The sequence below is a fragment of the Neovison vison genome, chromosome 4 (assembly GCF_020171115.1).
Source record: "Neovison vison isolate M4711 chromosome 4, ASM_NN_V1, whole genome shotgun sequence".
In the NCBI taxonomy this organism is placed as follows: Eukaryota; Metazoa; Chordata; class Mammalia; order Carnivora; family Mustelidae; genus Neogale; species Neogale vison.
This window is the reverse complement of record NC_058094.1, coordinates 36,572,701-36,596,400: the sequence shown is the minus strand read 5'-3', so window position 1 is coordinate 36,596,400 and position 23,700 is coordinate 36,572,701.

The following is a 23,700-nucleotide window of genomic DNA, read 5'->3' as shown; positions in this document are numbered from 1 at the left end:
CTCAGAATTCTGCAGGTTGACCTTGGCTCAAGCTCGCTCTATAAGAGAGATCTCGTTTTGGAAAAAATCCCTCTCGGGAAAGCTGCGTAAAGAACTTTATCCAGGCAGCTCGCTGGGACAAAACCGAAGCCTGGGGTTTTATTCAAAGTCTTTTTTATCCACTGGTAGAATAAAGAATCTTTCACGGGCTGCCAGGAACCTACAGAGAGCGCAAGAGGGTGCTCGGAAGCTGTAGAGGGGTTGGCCAAGAGAAGCGATCCCCACGAAGACGTAGTAAGAGCTTACTGTGTGCCAGGCATGACTCTGGGCCCTTTGCAATATTCGCTTAATGCTCACAAACCCCGTAGGAAATAGGTAGTACTGTGCCCGTCAGACTGAAGAGGAAACGGGTACAGAGCAGTATCTTGCCTGAGAATACCTAGCTGGGGATCCTTACAGCAGGATTTGAAATCCAGCAGTTCGGACCCTACAGAGTAAGGTAGGGCAAAATGACACTGGCAGCTCCATGAGGGACACAGTGGGACATGGTGGCCGGAGTGAACTCTGTGTGAACACACACTATACCACGAAGAGGTTCTTCGCAATGGGTCCGGGGCCTGGTTTTTTACTCTGGGTGTATTCCATCCCACCTCCCAAATGAGGCCTGTTAACACTTGCTGCTTCCTGCAGACTTCCCCTTTCGGCTCTGTAGTGTGACATAAATGATTGCTTTTACATGAGAGATCAAGCTTTTACATGGCTATGTCAATCAGCTCCAGACTTTAAGTCCTCAAAGGGCACGGGCCCCTGGCCAGAAGGAAGAGTTTTTTCTAGAGGGGGCAGAGTCTCCACCTGGGGAGTTCCCTATAGGATGGTTCCTGCCAGTGCTGGCTGGGCCTCTCTAAGCAGCCTCGCCAGAGTCTCTCAGACCCTCCTCCCTGAAGTCTTCCTCTCCACAAATCCTGATGGTTAGCCATAAAAACGTGCTGTTCATACATTGGAATAATATTTGCTAAAGGGCTGCTTTAAAAGGGACATCAAGTTCTGCTGGCAGACTGAGTCCCGGCAAACCCAGGAACTGTGAAAACGTGGACCATCTGTATCCCCTCACGTACGCTGAACAGCAGGGAATGTTCTAGAGTAGTCTGAAGAGAATTTCTACCGCTGGCCTTCACAACAGTCCAGAAAGGCAGGTAGCTACTGCAATTTCCATATCCCTGAGGAACACTTACTTGTCTAAGGTCGAAGGACTAGTAAGTTCTAGAAGCATATGTTCTCATAAGGGGGAGAGTCTAAAAAAGTTCAGCTAAATCAAGGATCGCCAATAAGACTTGAATGTTGACCCTGACCCAGTAGTGACCAACAGGGGTGGGGGCAGTGGGAAAGAATAATGGCTAATCTTTTTCCTTAAACAGCTTGAGAGAGAATTGACCTACAACAGATCACAATTTGACTTTTCTCGTGTGCACGCTTATGAAGCCATCCTCTCAGTCAGCCTAGTGAATATATCCACCACCACAATGGTGTAGTCCTGACCCTTTGTGATCCTTCCCTCCCACCTTGCCCGGCCTTACCATTTCCTGGCTACCATGGATACACTTTCCATCACGAGAGATCAGTTCGCGTTTTCAGGAGTTCTGTGTAAATGGGATCATGCTAGATCTACCTTACCTTACTGGTGTATTTTCATTCAGCGTAATTATTTTGAGATCCAACCAAGTTGTTAGTGTTCATAGTTGTTGTTGTTGTTTTTTTTAAGTACTTTTCGTTGCTGAGTCGTATTCCACTGTATGTATATATCACAATTTATTTGCTTGTTGATGAGCTCTTGTTGAGAAAACATCTGGTTTTTGGTGTAAGAACTTCAGATTTCTTGAGTGCTTGCTTTGGGCCATTCTTCCAAGTACTTGTAGATCTAAAATTATTTGGTCATTCAGCCAACCCCAGGACATGAGACAGGTACACTTGTGTTCCCCCTTTATCAGTGAGGTAAGTGAGGCCCTGCATGATTGACTAACCCAAGGCCATGCAGCTGTTAAATGGATTCAAACCCAGTGTGATTCCAGAGCCTACCTTCTCAGCTTCTGTGCTACACTGCCATGATCCCTTGGTAACACTTGTCATAGGCTGGAGATAAGGGTGGGGGATAGCAGATGTACCCTATATTTCCAATACCCAAGCTCTTATAAATACCATCTTCTCCCATCTAAACTGTCTTACTGCATGTTGAAGTCCTCTTAGAACCTCTCTTTCTGCTTTTCATTGAATGGAAGACATTTCTGGGTATGAATTTTTTCAGCACTAGACCTCTCTCTTCCAACAATAGAGTATCACGACACCGTTGGCGTAGTTTAAATATTTTGCTTTTAAAAACCAATGAATGAACATCACAAACCTATGATGGTCCCGGAGTAACATCTTTGTAGTTAAGAGTTAAAGAGAAATAGCTCTTTTCTCGACAGCACAACTGGAAATGACCCAACCAGCCCATTTGTGTGTGCGCGGGGCTTTTGCAGAATGCCTTTGCAGAAAAGTGGTTTTCTTTTTGCTTTTGAATCTTCTTGGCTCCTCTTCCTCAGTTGCGAGGAGACCGTGTGAATTACAGCCATGCCCCACAGCTCTGAAACAATCAGAATGGGGTTCTCTCTGCCATTTGAAATCCTATTCTCTAAGGGTTCACATAAAGGAGATTCTGGTTTTTTTTTTTTTTTTCAACACAAACGAGAGGCCCAGCTCTATGGCTGGGGATAAAGGCATTACCAGCCATGCCTGGGTGCACCGCTGGGGTATGTCCCGCCTGCTGAGCCGGTCTTACTATTCAGCTATCGGACTTTGGGTTAAGTAAACATGAACTCGGGGACATCCAGCTTTTCTGCATCTCTAGTCAGGGAGTTGTAGGTGCAAGGTGGAGCTGGCGGTTCCAGCAGTGAGCCGGTCAAGCAAGGTGGGCTGGTATTCAGGCAAGAGGGGAGAGCACGTTTAGTGGACATCTGCTGTGTGTCTGGCCCCATGCCTCAGTGGACATACCAGATGTAGTCCCTGTGCTCCCAGGGTCTCATGGAAAAACCAAATATTCAGCATGAAGAACATGACCGAACTCTATTCCAGGTGTGACCCACTCTATGAAGCCAAGAGCATGGTGCCTGCACAGGGTTGGGGGTGTGGAGAGGAGTCCCGAGTCAGAGGCACATGGAAGGCTTCTCGGAGACCTGAGATGTGAGGTGGGTCAGTCAGATGAAGAGTCTGGGTAGAGGTTAAAGAGGATTGTTTAAGACAGAAAAACAGCAAAGGTGAGAAAGACTTTGGTTCTCTCAGAGCAGCAAACCAGGCCATGGAGCTGGAGTGGAAGAGCAGGAGTGCAGGCAGGGAGCCGATGAGGAAGGTGAGGCCCTGAGGAGTGAGCTGACAGGTCCAAGCTTCCGTGGCTGGAATGGACCATCGAGGTCCCTCTTCATGAGTGTTTGACCACGTTGTCTTGCTTTATTCCTGTAAGCCCTTAAAAACGGACCCATTTTAGAGATAAACTGAGGCTCAGAAAATGACTCCAGGGATGAAGGTCAGAGCCTGGGTTTGAATACAAAAGCGTGTTGTTGTTACTGGTGTTAACCTTTGATTAAAGCCAAAGGAAACCTATTACCTCTCTGTGCACAGCCCCTCTCCCCCCACCCAGGCAGTCCTGCAATGGATGACCCACCCCCTGCCCTCACCATGGGGTGTGGCTTCCTGCTGATCTGATTTGATGTGAAGAGAGAACTTAAAATACCTATGGGAATAAGGTATTAGAATTTTTTAGAAGCAAGTAAAGAAGCCCCCTGGAGATAAAACTGAAAAGCAGGATTTTGCTTAAAGATATAGGGGTTCTTGGAGGACCCAAGGGCAGGATATAGCTAGATATTGGGAACGGATGGGATTTGGAACTGAAACATATCTGAAACTTTTTCTTCACCTTTGCAAATCAGTTTTTGCTGTTTCCCTAAGTCACCTGGCACACCACTGTTGCCTTGTAGCTCTCCCCTCCCCCACCCTAATATTCATGTTACCTGCAAACGTTCCAGCCCAAGAGAGGGATTCAGTCCTCTGGAACCTGGGTTGAAATTCCTGGGAAAGGATTTTGATTGGTTCATCCTTGGACCAATCAGCTATGCCCAGGGAATGCGGCCTTAGTATAGGACGACACCCACTAGGGCTATGTGTGTGTGTGTGTGTGTGTGTGTATAGATCAGTTCCACGATAAAAAGGTCATTTGTTCAAAACCTTACTATGTCTGAGGCATTAAAGAGGGCACGTAATGTGATGAGTGCTGGGTATTACATGCAGCAGATGAATTATGGACTTCTACATCTCAAGCTAATGATGTCTTGTATGTTGGCTAATTGAATCTAGATTTTAAAATAAGTAAAAAAAGACTTAAGTCTGACCTACTAGGACCGAATACTCTGGAACTCACTTTACCCTATTTATACTTTGCAGTAGGAAAAGATCAATAATAATGATAAAGTATCATCAAACAACCCCCCCCAAAGGATAATTATACCTACAACTGCCTTTTGAACCATGTCCTAGCCTAAATTTTGGGTGGGTTGCACGAGTCAGAAACCAAACTTAATGTAATACAAACAAAAAGAATATCTAGTGCTCAGGTAAGCCAGAAAATACACATTTTCTGGCTTCCTGCACACATGGATCCAGGAACTCAAATAATGCCTTTAGGAATCTCTCTGGAAACACTTTCCCATTCTGCCTTCCTCTGTGCGTTGGCTTCATCCACATGTTCTAATGATAGCTGCTTCCAGGAATCTGGGCGGCAAGCAGCACTAGCTTTGAGCTTCAGATCCCAGCGCAGTGCCTCTCAGGGTACGGAGTGAGATGGCAGCAGTGCCCCCTAGAGAGTGTAGCAGAAACTTGTGGGGAAGAACCTGGGTTGTCACGAGGGTGGGGAGCTACTCCTTGAATTTAATGCTTAGATATCCTGCAAAGCATGGCACACTTAGATAAGGAAGAATTACCTCACGTGTCAAGCAAATTTCTACTGTCCCAATGGACATTAACGCAGGAGCAGCGCCTACTTAGGGTCAAATCTAGGCTCAGGTAATTCTATTTTACTTTCTATTCTTGCAGGGATTTTTACACGGAGCTAAAACTCACATAAAACATTATTGGTTTTGGCCGTAAAGCAGAGATCCATGCTTTTATGTATTGTGAAATGATCAGCCACAAGAAGTCTTGTTAACATCCGTCACAACACATAGTTCTAAATTTTTTTCTCATGATGAGTACCTTTAAGAGGTACACACTTAGCAACTTTCAAATACATGATATAGTGTTATTAGTTCCCATGCTGCATGCTACATCCCCAGGGCTTATTTATTTTATAACTGGAAGACTGCACGACTTGAGGCCCTTCACCATTTGAGCCATTCCCATCCCTTGCGTCTGACAACCACCAGTCTGTTCCTTGAATCTAGGATTTTAGTGTTTTGTTTGTTTGGATTCCGCACATAAAGGATATCCTATGGTATTTGCCTTTCTCTGATTTATTTCACATGGTGTACTGTTATTGTTGCTGCAAATGGCAAGATTTCTTTCTTTTTTTATGGCTGAATTATAGTCCATTGTGTGTGTGTGTGTGTGTGTGTGTGTGTGTGTGTGTATGGCACACTGTCTTTATCCGTTTATCCATCATGGCCACTTTGATTACTTCTATGGCTATTGTAAATAATGTTGGCAATGAACATGGGGGTGGGGGGGATGGTGAGTGTATCTTTCTGAGTTAGTGTTTTTTTTTTCCCTTTGGATAAATACCCAGAAGTGGAATTGCTAGATCAAAATGTAGCTTTACTTTCAGTTTTTGAGGTATCTCCACACTGTTTTCCATAGTGACTACCCTGATTTGCATTCCCACTAATAGTGCATGAGCATTCCCTTTTCTCTACATTCTTGCCAACACTTGATATTTCTTGCCTTTTTGAGAATAACCATTCTGACAAGTGTGAAGTGATATCTCCTTGCGGTTTTGACTTCCATTTCCCTGATGATTAGTGATGTTGAGAAGATTTCCTGTATTTGTTGGCCATATGTTATGCGGTCTTTAGGGGAAAAAAAAATCCTTTGCCCATTTTCCATTTTTTTTTAAAAGACTTTATTTATTTATTTGAGGAAATCACAAGTAGGCAGGGTAGCAGGCAGGGGCAGGGGAATCAGGCTCCCTGCTGAGCAGAGAGCCGGATGTGGGACTCTATCCCAGGACCCTGAGATCATGACCTGAGCCAAAGGCGGAGGCTTTAACCCACTGAGCCACCCAGGCACCCCCACCCCATTTTCTAACCAGTTGGTTTTTTGTTGTTATTGTTGTGTGTTTGTTTTGCTGCTGAGTTTTGTGAATCATTGATATATTTTAGCTACTAACCCCTTATCAGATACAGGACTTGCAAGTATTTTTCCCACTTGGTAATGTTGCCTTTTCATTTTGTTGGTGGTTTCCTTTGCTGGGCAGAGTCTTTTAGTCTGGCATAGTACCACTTCTTTATTTTTGCTTTGCTGTCTTTGCTTGTGGTGTCAAATCCAAAAAATTATCACTGAGACCAATGAGCTTACTGCCTATGTTTTCTTCTAAGAGTTTCATGATTTCAGGTTTTATATTCAAGTCTTGAATCTGTTTTGAATTGTTTTTTGTGTGTGGTGTGAGTTAGGGGTCCACCATGATTCTTTTGCATGTGGCTGTCCAATTTTCTTAAAACAATTCATTAAAGAAACTGTCCTTTCCCCATGGTATATCCTTGGCTCCTGTTCTCTTAAATTAACTGACGATATGTGTGGTCATATTTCTGGACACTCTATTCTGTTCTACTGATCTGTCTATTGTTGATTACTCTGACACTCTTTTGATTACTATAGCTTTGTGATGTAGTTTGAAATCCGGGCATGTGATCCCTCCATCTTTGTTCTTCTAAGTATTGTTTGGTTATACAGGGTCTTTTGTGGTCCCATGAAAATTTTGGGATTTTTTTTTCTATTTCTATGGAAAATGTCATTGGAATTTTGATAGGGATCCACCTGAATTTGTAGACTGCTTTGGGTACCATGCATAATATTTTAACAATATTAATTTTTCTAATCCATGAGCACAGAATATCTTTGCATTTATTTGTCTTTGTTCAGTGTCTGATAGTTTTCAGTATACAGGTCTTTCACCTCCTTAGCTAAATTATTCATAAATATTTTATTCTTTATGATGCAGTTGTAAATAGGATTGTTTCCTTAATCTCTGCTAGTTTGCTATTAGTGTATAGAATCATAACAGATCATTGTATGTTGATTTTTGTATTCTGCAACTTTACTGAATTTGTTTATTCTAACAGTGTTTGGATTGAAGATTTTCTATATATAATATTATGTCGTCTGCAAATAGTGACAGTTTTACTTCTCCCTTTCTGATTTGGATGCTCTTTATTTCTTTTTCTTGCCTGATTGTTATGTTGAATAAAAGTGGGGAGAATGGACATCCTTGTTTATTCCTGATCTTAGAGGAAAGTTTTGTTTTTCATTATTGGTATGATGTTAGCTGTGACCCTTATTATGTTGGGTGTACGTTTTTCCTACACCCACTTTTTTTCTCTTAAAGTTTTTTTTAAATCATAAATGGATGCTATATTTTTCAAGTGTGTTTTCTGCATTTATTGAGACAATCATGTGATTTTTATCCCTTATTTTGTTAATGTGATATCACACTCATTTTGTGGATATTGAAGCATCCTTGCATCCTAGGAATAAATCCCACTTGTTCATGGTATATAATCCTTTTAATATATTGTTGAATTCAGTTTGCTAATATCTTGTTGAGGACTTTTGCAGTTATGTTCATAGAGGATATTGGCCTGTAATTTTCTTTTCATGTAGCAACTTTGTCTGGTTTTGTTATCAGAGTAATGCTGGCCTCATAAAATGAGCTTGGAAGTATTCCTTCCTTCTCTATTTTTGGAAGAGTTTGAGAAGGCTTGGTATTAATTCTTCTTTAAATGTTTTGTAGAATCCACTAGTGAAGCCATCTGGTCCTAGACTTTTGTTTGTTGGGAGGTTTTTGTTTATTGATTTAATGTTCTTACTACTTATTTGTCTTTTGAGATTTACTATTGATTGGTAGCTGTTATTAGGAATTTATCCATTTTTTTCTACATTGTCCAATTTGCTGGCATGTTAATTGTTCATAGTAGTCTCTTATGAGCCTTTGTATTTCTGTGGTATTGGTAATACCATTTCCTTTAGAATTTCTGATTTTATTTACATGAGTCTTCTTTTTTTTTTTTTTTTAAAGATTTTATTTATCTATTTGTCAGAGAGAGAGGGAGAGAGAGCGAGCACAGGCAGACAGAGAGACAGGCAGAGGCAGAGGGAGAAGCAGGCTCCCTGCCAAGCAAGGAGCCCGATGTGGGACTCGATCCCAGGACGCTGGGATCATGACCTGAGCAGAAGGCAGCTGCTTAACCAACTGAGCCACCCAGGCGTCCCGGGTCTTCTTTTTATTTACTTATTTTTTTGGATAAGTCTAGTTAAAGGCTTGTTTCTTCTTTCAAAAAAATCGTTTCCTAGTTTCACTGAACTTTTCTGTTGTCCTTTTGTCTGTAATTTGTTTCTGCTCTGATCTTTGTTGTTTCCTTCTTCTAGCTTTGGGCTTTGTTCTTTTCCTGGTTTTTTGAAGTGTACATTGAGGTTTTTTGAGATTCTTCTTGTTTCTTGATGTAGCTCCTTATCATTATGAACTCTTAGAATTGCTTTTGCTGCATCCCATAAGTTTAAATATTGTATTTCCATTTTCAGATGTCTCAAGATTTTTATTTCTTTGATCTACTGTGTGTTCAGTGACATGTTGCTTAACTTTGACATATTTTTGGATTTTTTAGTTTTCTTCTAGTAATTGATTTCAAGTTTTCATACTATTGTGGTTGGAAAAGATGGTTGAATGATATCAGGTGTTTTTTGTTTTTTAATACCAGTTGTTTTGTGGCCTAATATAGGATCTATCCTGGAGGACATTCCATGTGCACTAGAGAAGAATGTGCATTCTGTGGTTTGGATGAAATGTTCTGTTTATCTCTGTTAAGTCCATTCGGTCTAACATTATCATTTTATGGCCATTTTAATATTTTGTTTGGATGATCTATCCATTAATGAAAGTGGGGTATTGAAGTTCCTTACTATTACTGTATTTCTTCTTTTGGGTTGCTTAATACTTGTATATATTTAGGTGTTTCTATGTTGGGTGCATAAGTACTTACAAATATTATATCCATCTGTTGGATTGACCCTTTTATCATTATATAAATGTTTTCTTTGTCTTGAAGTTTATTTTCTGTGATAGAAGCATAGCTTTCACAAGTTTCTTTTGGTTTCCATTTGCATAGAATATCCTCCTCAATCCCTTTATTTTCAGATTGTGTGTCCTTACATCTGAAGTGAATTTTTTGTATTTGACATATAGTGAGTCTTATTTTTTTTTTATCTATTCCACAGTCTAGAGACTCAGTGGAGAATTTAGTCCATTTATGTTTAAAGTACTCGTTGTTAGATATGTACTACTGACCTAATGTTAACTGTTTTCCAGCTATCCTGTAAGATTTGTGTTACTTTCTTCCTTTGTAATTTCATGATCCTTCTGTAGAGGTATGCTTAGATTTCTTTCTCCTTATCTTTTGTGTATTTACTATAGGTTTTTGCTTTATGGTTACCATGATGCTTACATAAAACAACTTATATTTATAAAAATCTATTTTAAATTGATAGCAGCATAAGTATGAACACCTTCTAAAGCTCCACGTTTTTATTCCCACAGACAATATTTTATGTTTTGATGTCACAATTTAAATCTTTTTATCTTGTATATCTCTTAACAAATTGTTATAGTTTTTTTCACTACTTCTCTTTTCACCATCATACTAGGTTAAACCTTTACAATATTACCTTTACAACATTAGATTATTCTGAATTTTGTTATATATTTATCTTTACCAGTGAGATTTATGTATGTGTGTGTATGTGTGTGTATGTGTGTGTGTTTACCAATGAGCATCTTTTGGTCTTAGCTTAAAGAAGTCTATTAAACATCTCTTGTAAAACTGGCCTAGTGATGATGAACTCCTTTAACTTCTGCTTTTCTGGAGAACTCTTTGTCCCTCCAATTCTGAATGACAAACTCTGCCAGGTGAAATATTTTTGGTTGGCAGATTTTATTTTGTTTTGTTTTAAAGATTATTTTTTTATTTGAGAGAGTGACCATTAGCAGGGGCAGAGGCAGGGGGAGAATCAGACTCCCCACTGAGCAGGGAGCCCAATGAGGGCCTCGATCCTGGGATCTGAGATCATGACCTGAGCCGAAGGCAGATGCTTAACCAACTGAGCAACCTAGGCACCCTGGAAGGTTTTTTCCTTTCAGCACTTTGAATGTATGGTGCCACTCCCTTTGGTCCACAAAACTTCACTGAAAAACCTGCTTATAGTCTTATGGGCATTCTCTTGTATGTTACAAGTTGTTTTTCTCTTCCTGTTTTTAAGAGTCTTTCCTGGCCTTTAACTTTTGACACTTCATGGGGTGCCTGGGTGGCTCAGTGGGTTAAACTCTCTGCCCTCAGCTCAGGTCATGATCCCAGAGTCCTGGAATCAAGCCCTGCATTGGGCTCTTTGCTCAGTGAGAAGTCTGCTTCCTTCTCTCTCTCTGCCTGCTTGTGATCTCTGTCTGTCAAATAAATTTAAAAATCTTAAACAACAACAAAACTTTTGACACTTCAATTATAATGTGTCTTGATGATGTTGGTCTTTTTGGGTTCATCTTCTTTGGAACTCTGAACTTCCTGTATCTGGATGTCTGTTTCCTCCCCCAGGTGTGAGATGTTTTCAGCCATTATTCTAAAATAAATTTTCTGCCCCCTTTATCTCTCTTTTCCTTGTAACCCCCTATCATATGAAACTTGGTCTGATTAATGCTGTCCTACAAGTCCCCTGAGCTATCTTAAGATTTTCTCATCTTTTTTTTCTTTTTGCTGCTCTGACTGAATGAGTCCACTACCCTATCCTTCAGTTTTCTGATCATTTCTTCTATTTTTTATAGCTGTTGATTCCCTCTAGTGTATTTTGCAGTTCATCTATTGTATTTTTCAGCTTTATGAATTCAATTTGGTACTTTGTTATATTTTCTATCTTTTTGTTGATATTCTCCCTTTTTTCATCCATTCTTTGCTGAGTTTGGCGAGTACCTTTATGATTATTATTTTGAACTCTATCAGATAAATCACTTCTTTCCATTTCATTAATGTCTTTTTTCTAAGGTTTTCTTATTATTTCTTTTGGAACACAATTTCTATTTCATTTTCTACAGCTGTCTATTGGTTTCTATGCATTAGATAAAACAGCCACCTCTCCCTTTCTTGAAAGAGTGCTTCATGTTGAAGATGAGGCTTATGCTCAACCTTGTCCTTCTTTAAAAGGGCACCTAGGCAGCCCAGTCAGTTAAGTGTCTACCTTTGGTTTAGATCCTGATCTCAGTGTCCTGGGATAGAGCCCTGTGTCAGGCTCCCTGCTCAGCAGTGGTCTTCTTCTCCCTCTCTCCCTGCACCTCCCACCCACTCATGCTCTTTCTCTCTCTCGCTCTACTTTCAAATAAATAAAATCTTAAAAAATAAAAAGTAGAAGGAAAGCTGAACAGACTAAAAGAACAAAAACACAATCTAAACACTCAAATTCACAATTAAATACACAACTTAAAACCCAAGTAATGGAAAAACTTTAATGGAACCAATTTATACTACAGCCTGCAGGCCTTCAGGGCTCACAAAACGAACTTGCATCATACCATATTGTGAAGGATGGACAGATACAGAGAGTTATCGCTAAAATGTGGGAAAAACTGGAAGAAAGAGCCATGATCCCACTCTAAACAACACTGGTGATGCAATAATAACAAAGCTTATAATAACAAACCTAAAATTGGCAGGAATTCCAGCAATGCTGGGCACATACAGTGGGAGGTGGGAACACCCAAGAGCAGGGCTTGGCAGCCAGGCTCATCAGCTGAATGTTAAATCAGTCCCTAGGAAACACTAGCAAAGCACTAATTTTGGTAACCCTTGACTGCATATAAGCAGTTGTACGTAATAATGGTCCTCTAGGGAATTATATGCACTCACTTATGAGAACCAAGGAAAGGACTTGCAGTGTTCCAGTCAAGTGGTGGCCCATCTGATGTTCCTTCTCATGGACTGCTGACCGTATTTTTTTTATAAAACAAAGCCTTAGGAGATCACCATTTGTGTCACACCTTGTAGCTGGGTTTTGCATGGAACTCAAGAGTGAAAAATTAAGATTAGAATCCTTCTAATTGGCTGATGGAGGGGCTATACATGGTTAAAAATTTATATCTTTATTCAACAAACATTCATAGAACCTATTCCATGGCCCAGCATGGTACAAAGACACAAAGACTTGCAACTTATAGTCTAATGAGAGATCACAGTCCACAAACAGATATGCTGAGTGACCCATGGGCTGTTTTTCCTATTCACTCCATGCATCCCAGCCCTTTTCTTCTTCCTAGATCTACACAGCAGTTCTCAGCCACATGACCTTGTGTTTTCCTATTCTCTTGAACCCAGGTATTTGGCAAATCTCTTTCTCCATTCAGGACTCTACACCAATGGCAACTCCTTGGAGAGGATTTTCCTGACCCCCTCAATGGAAATAAAAATCCTCCCTTTGGCCTCCCAGCCTTTTATGCCCTCACTCCCACCTCCTCTATCCCCTAACCCAGCTGTGTTTCAGGATTTCTCCCCATTAGTGTCCATGGTTCTTGGTCATGCCTCTTCAAAGAATGAAGAGGTAGACCAGACAAAGAGTGGTGGGCAGCAAAGCAAAGTTTATTGAGCCTTAGTACAAAGCTCCTGAAGAGGGATGAGATCAAAGAGAGTTGCCTTCGAAGTTAGTTTCTAAGTCTAGGGGTTTTTATTAAATTATTGGCAGGCTCTTCTAATCTGAATAACCCTCCAGGTGCCTCTGACCCAGTCAGATTTTTATCCGTGTGCTCATCTATCTATCAGGTAGTTGTTCAGGGGGGGAAAGGGTGGAGGGCTCCTTTCAGGGTGGTGTAGTTAACAGGATGGAGGGCTTTCCTCTTGGGGGCCCCTTGGCCCTGCTTGCCTTTCTTTCAACTATCCTCCATTAGTTGGATTTGTCTTCTAACATTAACAGTATCTGATGTTAAATAATAGTTAATTCTTATTGAATAGTTTCTGTTCGTGTGAAATTGGTCTAAGCACTTTACATGGATTAATTCTTTTCATTCTAACCTATGATTTGATAGTGAAGTTAACTATTATCATCCCCTTCTTGTACATAAGTAAACTGAGGCAAGAGATGTCAAGTAACTTGCCCAAAGTCCCATGGAGCTAGGATTTAGACTCCAGCAAACCCAAGAAGACAGACTTAACAGTACATTATGTGGCTGCTCTCCATACTGTGGTTGATCTGTTTTCTTCTTTGACAATCCACTGTCTCTCTTCTGGAACTTAAGCTTGAACAGGGCAGAGATTTGGCTGAGCAGCCACCATACCTCCAGGGCCTAGAGGGATGACTTGCATAAGGTAAGCAAGCAACAAACACTAGAGGCACAAATGATGATGCTGAGTATTCCCACCCTCGTCCCCGAGCACTGCAAGAATTCAAATCCTCACAAGTTTAGAAGGACTTGAGAAGTTGTGGCCAATACCACACACACTGGATAAGAATCTGACCTTCCAGCAACAGATCTCCCTGCTGGCTGCACTGTGCAGTCCCCTGGGAGCTACTGAAATTTGGATGCCCAGGCCTCCCACCATACCCATTAAACCAGGGTCTGTGCATTGAACCCTGGCCTCAGAGCTGATAAAACTCCACTGCTGATTTTTCCTGGGCAGCCAAGTTTGAGAACCACGCCCATGGCTGAACCTGATCAAGAGGTAAGGCAAGCAGGGTGGAGGTTCTAAGATATTGCCTCATCAAATCTGGGGGTAAAGTAGAGGAGATTACAAAAGAATTCAGAATGAGTAATTTGAGTCTAGGAGATACGAGACATTAGACTCCCAGCTTACCACAGCTTCCTGGGAAGGCAAAGAGTCCTTCCATGTAAGTGCCACATGCTCTTCCTTACCATTAAACACACACCTACAACTCTCCCTGGACCTCTGCATCTTTAGAACTTGGGTCCTGGCCAACACTATCTGCAGTCAACAAGAAGGTATCCCCTCCCCAGTTCACTGGGGCTGATAACTGTTTTCTTACTGAGTGTGTGATTTTATTCTGGGAAGGTCTTGGGCTTAATTTTAGAGATGATGGCGTTAAACCCATTGTATTAACATTTTTGTGTTAAATTTTAAAAATGGCTTATGTAATATTTTTCCATCGGGACCTAGCATTTTGGTCACGTTTGAAAGGACCTAGCATTGTAGGGGATCCAACATATTAGCCTCATGAATGTTAATGTAAAATGTGTAACTGAATAATCAATTGTAGTCTTTGGGTTTTAAGTTGAAAAGTATGGTAGAATTTATCCATGTTTATTAACAATACTGCCACGTTTAAAGGACCAGGCGAAACACTGTCATTACTCATGTGATTCATCCGATTTTCTGTGGTTGCTTATGTGCTGTGGAAGGTTATTCTTGTTAGTCCAGCTTTGGAAATGCTTACAACTGATTATATGAAATATAGATACAAAGCTTAAGACATTTATAGGAATTGAACTAAGTTGTGGAAGGGGTTGGTGTGTACTTTGGAGCCTTAATTCTCTCTCACATCCCATTTTGACTCATCGACAAAGCCTGCTGCTCTTCCTTTAAAATATATCCAGGATCCCACCCTTCTTATCCTCTTGACTACTTCCACCCTGGTCTAACCACCATCATCTCTCACCAGGATTTTAAAAAATGGAGGTTCCCAACTGCCCCCTGCTGCTCCCTGCTCCTCTCCTGTAAGCCAGCTCCCGCTGCTCCGCTCCCAGCTTCAGCACTTTCCTTTCTCCCTCAGGACACTCGCACCCACTGTCCTCTCCTCTGCTCTCTCTGGATTCATGGTGGATCCAGGTGCCGCAGGTCTAGGCCCCTGCACTCACTGCTCCTTCTACCAGAAATGCTCTTTTTCCAGATGGCTCCCTGGCTCATCTCTCACTTTCTTCTGTTAACAGATCCCCTTCGCAGAGATGTCTTCTCTGACCATCCTGGGCAAAACCCTCCCTGCCCTTCTCCCATCCTTGCCCTCACTATCTTCCTTGCCCTGCTTCATTTTTCTTCGAAGCACTTACCACCATCCAACAGATTAGATACTGAATATACATTGAATATATGTGTGTGTATAAATTTTTTAATTTGGTTCACAAAAAGTATCTTCGTAGGCAGTAAAAAAACAAAAACAAGAACACCTCACACTGACATGTGGAAGGAAGATTATTGACATTTAGAATGGTTTCAGCTGGGAGCACCTAGGTGGCTCTGATGTCACTTAAGCATCTATCTTTGGCTCAGGTCCTGGGATGGAGCCCCAGGGCTTTGGCTGGCTCCCTTCACCGCAGGGAGCCTGCTTCTCCTTCTCCCTCTGCCCCTCCCTCCTCTCATGCTAGCTCACTCTCTCAAATAAAGTCTTATAATCAACAGCTGGAAACTTTTTTTTTTTTAATTTGTAACAATGATACTCTTATGTTAAGAAATAAGGAGCAGCATTGTGTAAATAAGAGGCATCATGCTAAGTTCTTTCACCATTGTGGTTGCTATTACTGTCCTCATTTTTCAGATAAGAAGGTTGAAGTACATGGGACACCTGGGTGGCTCAGTCAGCTAAGTGTCTGCCTTAGGCTCAGGTCACAATCCCAGGACCCTGGGATGGAGCCCCATGTCCAGCTCCCTGCTCAGCCTGGGAGCCTGCTTCTCCCTCTCCCTCTGCCATTTCCCCCTACCCATCCCGCTCATGCTCTCTCTCTCACACGCTCTCCCTCTCTCCCTTGCTCTCTCTCCATCAAAAAAATAAATATAACCCTTAAAAAAAAAAAAAAAAAAAGAAAGAAAAGAAAAAGAAAAAAGAAAAAAGAAAAGTTGCAGTCCAAAAAGGTTAAGTGTCTTCTCTAAGATCTTAAAAACCTGTCATGGTGAGCAGGGATTCCAGACCAGGTCATGTGGCTCCAAGCCCTGCACTCTTTTTTTTTTTTTTTTAAAGATTTTATTTATTTATTTGAGAGAGAGACAGTGAGAGAGCGCATGAGCGAGGAGAAGGGCAGAGAGAGGAGCAGATTCCCCGTGGAGCTGGGAGCCCGATGCAGGACTTGATCCCAGGACTCCAGGATCATGACCTGAGCAGTCATCCAACCAACTGAGCTAGCCAGGCGTCCCACTCTTTTTTTTTTTTTTTTTAAGATTTTATTTATTAATTTGAGAGAGTGAGAGATCACAAGTAGGCAGAGCAGCAGGCAGAGAGAGAGATGGGGAAGGAGGCTCCCCGCTGAGCGGAGAGCCTGATGTGGGGCTCCATCCCAGGACCCTGAGATCATGACCTGAGCAGAAGGCAGAGGCTTAAGCAAGCCACTGAGCCACCCAGGCGCCCCCCAAGCCCTGTACTCTTAACTGCTTTGCTAGATTTTCTTGAAGTCTCTTTCCCCATGAGGCTCAGAGAGAGGGAAGGTCTAGGCTTTGTCTGCCACCAGTTGACGGTGACTAGACAAGCAGATTACCTTCCATCATATCTGCACAGGAGCTCGTGTTCTCCTCTAAGCCTGAGACAACACCATTTTCTACTGTGAGGTGTTGCTCCAGAGAACCAAATAGGAGGAGACAGGTTTAGAAGACATTAAGATCGGGCTCCTGAGCCCACTTAGAATGAGACCCTTTGTCTGGACACGCTAACCTGCACATGCAATCCTGTATGCCATGTCAGGTGGCCCATGAGTTCTCCAAAGCCCCGGATGCCAGATGAAGCTCCCTTGCTATAAACAAGAAATTTAAGACCATTCTGAAGGAACATGAGCCCTCTTTTTAAAAATAAAGCTGGACTTTAGAAGTTTGGAATTGTCCAGATATAGTTCAATCAGGAGAAAGAATGAGAATCCTCAGGACTTCCCGAACTTCCTCTCTGTGTTCCTCCGTCCCCTCAGGCAGGGAGTTCTCAACATGGTCACTATTGACATCTTCAAGGGGATAATTCTTTGTTGTGGGGCTGCCCTGTGTATTGTAAGATGTTTACTAGCTCCCTGAAATCTCTCGATGCCAAGAGTCTCCCTCCTCCAGGTGTGACAACCAATACTCTCTCCCTACATTGCCACATTTCCCCTGGGTGGAAAAATCACCCCTATTTGAGAACCACCAACCTGGCTCAGTTTAAAAATAAGTCTTGTCCTCACAAACACTTGTACATGAACGTGCACAGCATTATTCATAGTAGCAAACAACCCAAACATCCATCAAGTGATGAATTGATATATGTGGTATAGCCATACAAAGGTATATTATTTGGCTCTAAAAACATTGATACCTCCTCCAATACAGATGAGCCCAGAAGATCTTACACCAAGTGAAAGAAACCAGTCACAAAAAAATGCAAATTATATTAATGTATTTTTATAAAATGTCTAGAATAGGTAAATCCATAGAGACAGAAAGTAATTAGTGGCTACCTAGGGTTGGGGTAATAGACTGGGGAGTGATGGCTAAGAGGCACAGGTGTTTTGGGGAGGGGTGATGAAAAATATTCTAAAATTAATCATGGGTGCAGTTGCCTAACTATGAACATACTAAAAACTATTGGATTATATACATTATTTTTACATCTTTTTAAAGATTCTATTTATTTGAGAGAGAGCTCTCACAGAGAGTGAGAGGGAGAAGCAGACTGACCGCTGAGCAGAGAGCCTGACTTTGGGCTCAGTCCCAGGACCCTGAGATCATGAACTGAGCCGAAGGCAGATGCTTAACTGACTGAGCCACCCAGCCACCCTTGGATTGTATACTTTAAATGGGTGGATTGTATGTGAATTATATCTTGATAAAGTGATTAACAACAAAAATACATTCTCTGCCACCCCCTTTATCTCACTGCCTACCCCAAACCTATGGACTGAAGCAGGTGCTCCAAGGAGCAGAGAACTGGGCACGTAAGAGTCTCCCCAGGTGGTCCTGTGCAACTGGCTGGCTGGCCAGTGTTTGGAAATCTCCACCAACCTCCTGGTTCTCTTCAAACCTTAGGCTGAGTGACCACTCCCCTTTTTTAAAATTAACATATATTTTTTATTGAGCTACAGTTGGCATATAATGTTTTCTATTAGTTTCAGTTGTACAACATAATGATTCTATATTTGTATATATTGGAAATGGTCACTACCCTAAGTCTAGTCAATACCCATCACTATACATAGTTACAATCTTTTTTCCTATGACAGAACTTTTAAGATCTACTCTCCTGGCAGCTGTGAAATCTATGACACCGTATTATTTATTAACTATAGTCACCATGCTGTACCTTACATCCGCAGGACCTACTTTATAGCTGGAAGCTTGTACCTTTCAACCCCTTTCACCCATTTTGCCTAAGCCCCCCAAAATCCCTACTTTTAGCAACCACCGGTCTGTTCTCTGTATCCATGGGCTCAGCGTTCTGTTTTGTTTTGTTTTTTAGATTCCACAAAATCTAAGTTGTGATGGCCCACTGTGAATCTGCTTGTGAATGGGACCCTCACCTGAGGCTTTGATTTGCATTTCCCTGGTGATCAGTGATGTAGAGCACTTTTTGATCTACCTGTTGTCTTCTTTGGGAAAATGTCTATATAGATCCTCTGCCCATCTTTTTTTTTTTTTTTAACATATAATGTATTATTTGCTTCAGGGATCTGTGATTCCTCAGTCTTATGCAATTCACAGCACTCACCATAGCACATACTCTCCCCAGTGTCCACCCCCCAGCCACCCCATTCCTCCCACTTCCCTCCACTGCAGCAACACTCCATTTGTTTCCTGACATTAAGAGTCTTTTATGGTTTGTCTCCCTCTTCTTGTTTCATTTTTTCTCTTCCCCTATGATCTTCTGCCTTGTTTCTCAAATTCCACATATCAGTGAGATCATATGATAATTGTCTTTTTCTGACTTATTTAGCTTAGCATAATATCCTCTAGTTTCATCCATGTCATTACAAATGGCAAGATTTCAATTTCTTTTTTGTGGCTGTGTAACATTCCATTGTATATATGTACCACATCTTCTTTATCCATTCATCTGTTGATGGACATCTAGGCTTCTTCCATAATTTGGCTATTGTGGACATTGTTGCTATAAACATTGGGGTGTAGATGCCCATTTGGATCACTATGTTTGTATTCTTTGGGTAAATACCCAGTAGTACAATTGCTGGGTCATAGGGTAGCTCTATTTTCAACTTTTTGAGGAGCTTCCACACTGTTTTCCAGAGTGGCTGCCACAGCTTGCATTCCCACCAACAATGTAGGCGGGTTCCCTTATCTCCACATTCTCACCAAAACCTGTCATTTCCTGACTTGATAATTTTAGCCATTCTGACTGGTGTGAGGTGGTATCTCATTGAGGTTTTGATTTGTTTTTCCCTGATGCCAAGAGATGTGGAGCACTTTTTCATGTGTCCATTGGCCATTTGGTTGTCTTCTTTGCAGAAATGTCTGTTCATGTTTTCTGCCCATTTTTTGATTGGATTATTTGTTCTTTGGGTGTTGAGTTTGATAAGTTCTTTGCAGATTTTGGGTACTAGCCCTTTATCTAATATGTCATTTGCAAATATTTTCTCCCATTCTATTGGTTGTCTTTTGGTTTTGTTGACTGTTTCCTTTGCTGTCCTCTGCCCATTTTTTAATTCTATTTTTTTTTCGCCATTGAGTTATAGGAATTCTTTATATATTTTGGGTATTAACCTCTTATCACATATGATTTCAAGTATTTTTCTCCCATTTGGTATATTGCCTTTTCAGATTGTTGATGGTTTCCTTTGTTGTGCAGAAACTTTTTAGTTTGATGGAGTCCCACTTGTTTTTGCTTTTGTTGCCTTTGAACTTAAAAAAAAAAAAAAAATCAACCCTTGCCTTCCAGTCAGAGGAGGAATATGAATTCACAAAGACCAGAAAAGATGCCCACTAAGAGTTGTCATTTGCATATAGGAGTTGTTTGTCTTCAAGTGTCTAGTGATGGAAGAGGAAATACCACAATTTATGAGTTGACATGCAATGATACCTGGGGACAATTGCAACACAAAATCTCAGTGTTTACATTGCTTTTACAGCTTTTAACCAAATACCTCTATTCTTTCCTGTCGTCATCACTTGATTGTCAGTTCACCTGTCTTAGAATATTAGACACAGAGTGTATCTCAGCCCTTGGAATGTATGAGAAGAGAGAACACCCCTTTAAGTCAATATTTGTGGAATCAGTGGAAGTTCAGGAAGAAACTTCCTCAAGGGAAGTGAGATCTGATGTCCTCTTTTGCTTTTGGGTTGCCACCAGGAGAGGATCCGGCTCCAGCACTTGTTCATCTTTCTTTCCTCCACTGGCCATTTTGAGGTGGTGATAAAGTATGTTGGTGATGATGTGGAGGAAAGGGAATCCCTATGCACTCTTGATGAGAATGTAAATGGGTACCACTATTATAGAATGCTACATGGATGTCCCCAAAAAATAAAAAATAGAACCATATGAACCAGTAATACCACTCCTGGTGATACATCCGAAGGTAAATGAAATTAGCTGCTGAAACAGTGTGACATGGTCATGTTACCACAGCATCCTTCCCTGTACCCAGTGATTGATGGACCTCAATATGCCTTCTTCTGCTGCCTCCTTTTTGCTAGATGGGTTATGGTTCCAAGTGCTTCCTAACCTTTTGGGCCTGGGCTCTGATTCTCACTGGCCCAGGCCCTGAGGCTTGTGCTTTTCCTGCATTATCGTAATTATCAGGATAGTCCTATGAGAGAGGTACTGTTATTATTAGGGCCTTCAGATGAGGAAACTGAGCACCAAGAGCTGAGGTCAGTTGCTTGATCATGAAGACCATGAAGGCCATGCAGTCACTGTGGCATGTGGCTGGATCATACTATCATGTGCCTTATCGTCCAAGTCCTCTCTGTCTTGGATCAATTGAACCCCTTCTTGATATGTATTCACATCTTCTAAGACTCAGTGTGCTAGCACTTTCAAGTCACACCCTTGTGTTTTAACAGGGACCTTCTAGCAGTCAACCCATAAGCCCAAAACCCGAATCCCTCATGCTAGGATTTCAAGTGCTCTGGCTAATGGGCCGGGGATAACATGGGGCGAGGGCTCTTTCCACGTGGCTCTCCAAGTACCATCTGGGCACATAATAACGTTAACTCCAATTGGCTAGAAGCCATTCTGCTTTGCGCTTCCTATATCATATCTGTTTTGATTCTCTTTATAACTTGCAAGGGTGTTATGAGCCCCATTAACAGCAAAGGAGGCTCCTTAAGCCTCCGAGCCCATGAGCAGAAGAGCCAACCTTCACAGCCAGATCTTTCTGGCTCTTAATGGCCCTCATGCAGCCTTCAGCAGTTAGTAGCTACCTGAGAGGAATTTGGAGCACTCTCTTGTCATTAATGCTTCTGCGGTACCCCCCTAGCAAAGCAGGCACTCAACCTCTCGGGAAGACTGGATCTTATTTAGTCTGGGGTGTACATAGTAGGTGTGCAGCACATTCTTGTTGCAGGAATGTATAGCTCATTCAACATGTTGCTGTTTGTTTGCTGCTGAGATGAACCCAACCTTTGAATGAAACACTTAAACTTCCGCCACAAATGTTTGCCAGTAGGTTAGAGCCATTATTCACAGGGCAAGTGGTGGTGGGCATCCGTGTACTCTAATTGTAGCAGGCAAAATGTGCTGTCTCAGATACAATTTTAACTTGCCTTTGGTGTTTTTTTTAAGCCCCAACCCCTTGTCTCTCCGGTCTCTAGGCTCACATCACATGGCTAACCTGTCTTAGCCGAGGATCTTTCTGCTGCCGCTGACAACACCACAGTTCAGACCAGCTTACACAAACTGGGGATGTTTGGCTTTTGCAGCTGGGGATAGCTTGGGGAGCACGAGAGAACAGAGGGGAGGGTTGCTGAGCCTCAGGGGTGTGGGGAGATGGGACGAGGGATGCTGCTCTGGCAGGACCGTCTCTCCTTTGCACTTGCCAAATCTCATTGTAGACAAGTGAGCACATTAAGGCAGGAAAGAGAGTCCTCTGCAACCCCTCTGATGAGGAGGGGGGCTGTTTCTCCTGAGCCCAGGGGAAAAGAGAGCAATTCCCCTCTGCCTCTGATTTGGGAAATTCTGAGAAGGCTCCAGTGGGCCTGGCCTGTTGGATGCCCACCACTTGGACCAATTCACTCACTGGCAGGTGTTCAACAAATATTGTGAGCAAAATGACCCCATACTGAGGCTCACGAAGCCATAATCAGTGGGGGAGACAAACCTTAATCAACTGGCTGAGTACAAAATTGCCTTGTGGTAAGTGCATGCAGAAAGAACTAGATGGTGCTGTGAGAATGCATGGGGACTTGACCTTGGAGGTCAGGGAAAGTGTCCCTAGGTAAAGGATGTTTGAGTGAGGCTCAAAAGGATGAGTAACCTAGGTGGAAGAGTTAGGGCAAGGGCAGTGAGGGCAGAAGGAACACTGTACCAAGCAGCGCATTAACCCATGAGTAGCTACAGGGACGATACTGGGTAGAAAGCTGTGCACATGAGAATGGACAAATGGCTGGGCAAGGGGGGTGGTGGTGGGGTGGACAGTCCGCACAGTGCCTTGTGGGCCACGATAAGGAATTTTCCCAGATACCATGGAACACAGGCCTGCGGCTTCAGAAGGACCCTGAGTGAGAATTCCCAAGGTCAAGTTCATGGTCCTGGCACAGACCTGGAAGTGGCGCTGTTCCTCTTCCCACTTACTTCCCCGGTCCCCGAGGTGGCCAACTGGGTGTCCTTCAGGCTCCAGCTTAAATCAGAGGTTAAGAAAGTAGGGACATTGGTTCTGACGCTCTCTGCCAAAATGGGGCATGGCGAAGGAGCCAGAGTGGGCTCCGTGGGAACCCTTCATCCTTGTTTTGCATAAACACACATGTGCTCACATGTACTGGGGTGTTCCTTAAATCTTTTCCCATTAGGTCACGGAAACCCAAATCTTCAGAAGAAAATAATGCTCTTTCCTTTTCTTTGGTATTTCTTTTGGTGATACCTAGAAGCCACTGGCAACGATGTTAGAATTAGAAACCCAAATGATGAGCCAGCGAGGAGGTTAAAATAACAAGAACTGGCCTTTCAAGGTCCCCTAAGGTACTCCACAAAACCGGTTGTTTTAATGACAAAATGGAAGAAGCCAAATTACCCAGGATGTTTGTCTAAGAAAATGCTAGTGTTGATTTTCCTGTATCCAACGATGGGTGTGGATCCACCAGCATTTGCTAAGTCCTTATAAAGGGTCAGTGTCAGCTGTAGGCTTTACTGTGGAAAGGCTGTGTGTGAAGTGAGCAGCTCTGTCTAGCAGGTAGGGCTTTTTTTGTTTTGTGTTGGAAGTCATTCTAGTGGTCAAGAAGGGAAAACCAAACTCAAGGAAAGAAAAGAGGGTGTGTCGTAAAATAACACCAAACGGGAAACTCCTGGGTCTTTGTCACAAGGGTGTTAAATAGAAAAGGCAGTCTTTTTTAAATGGGTGGG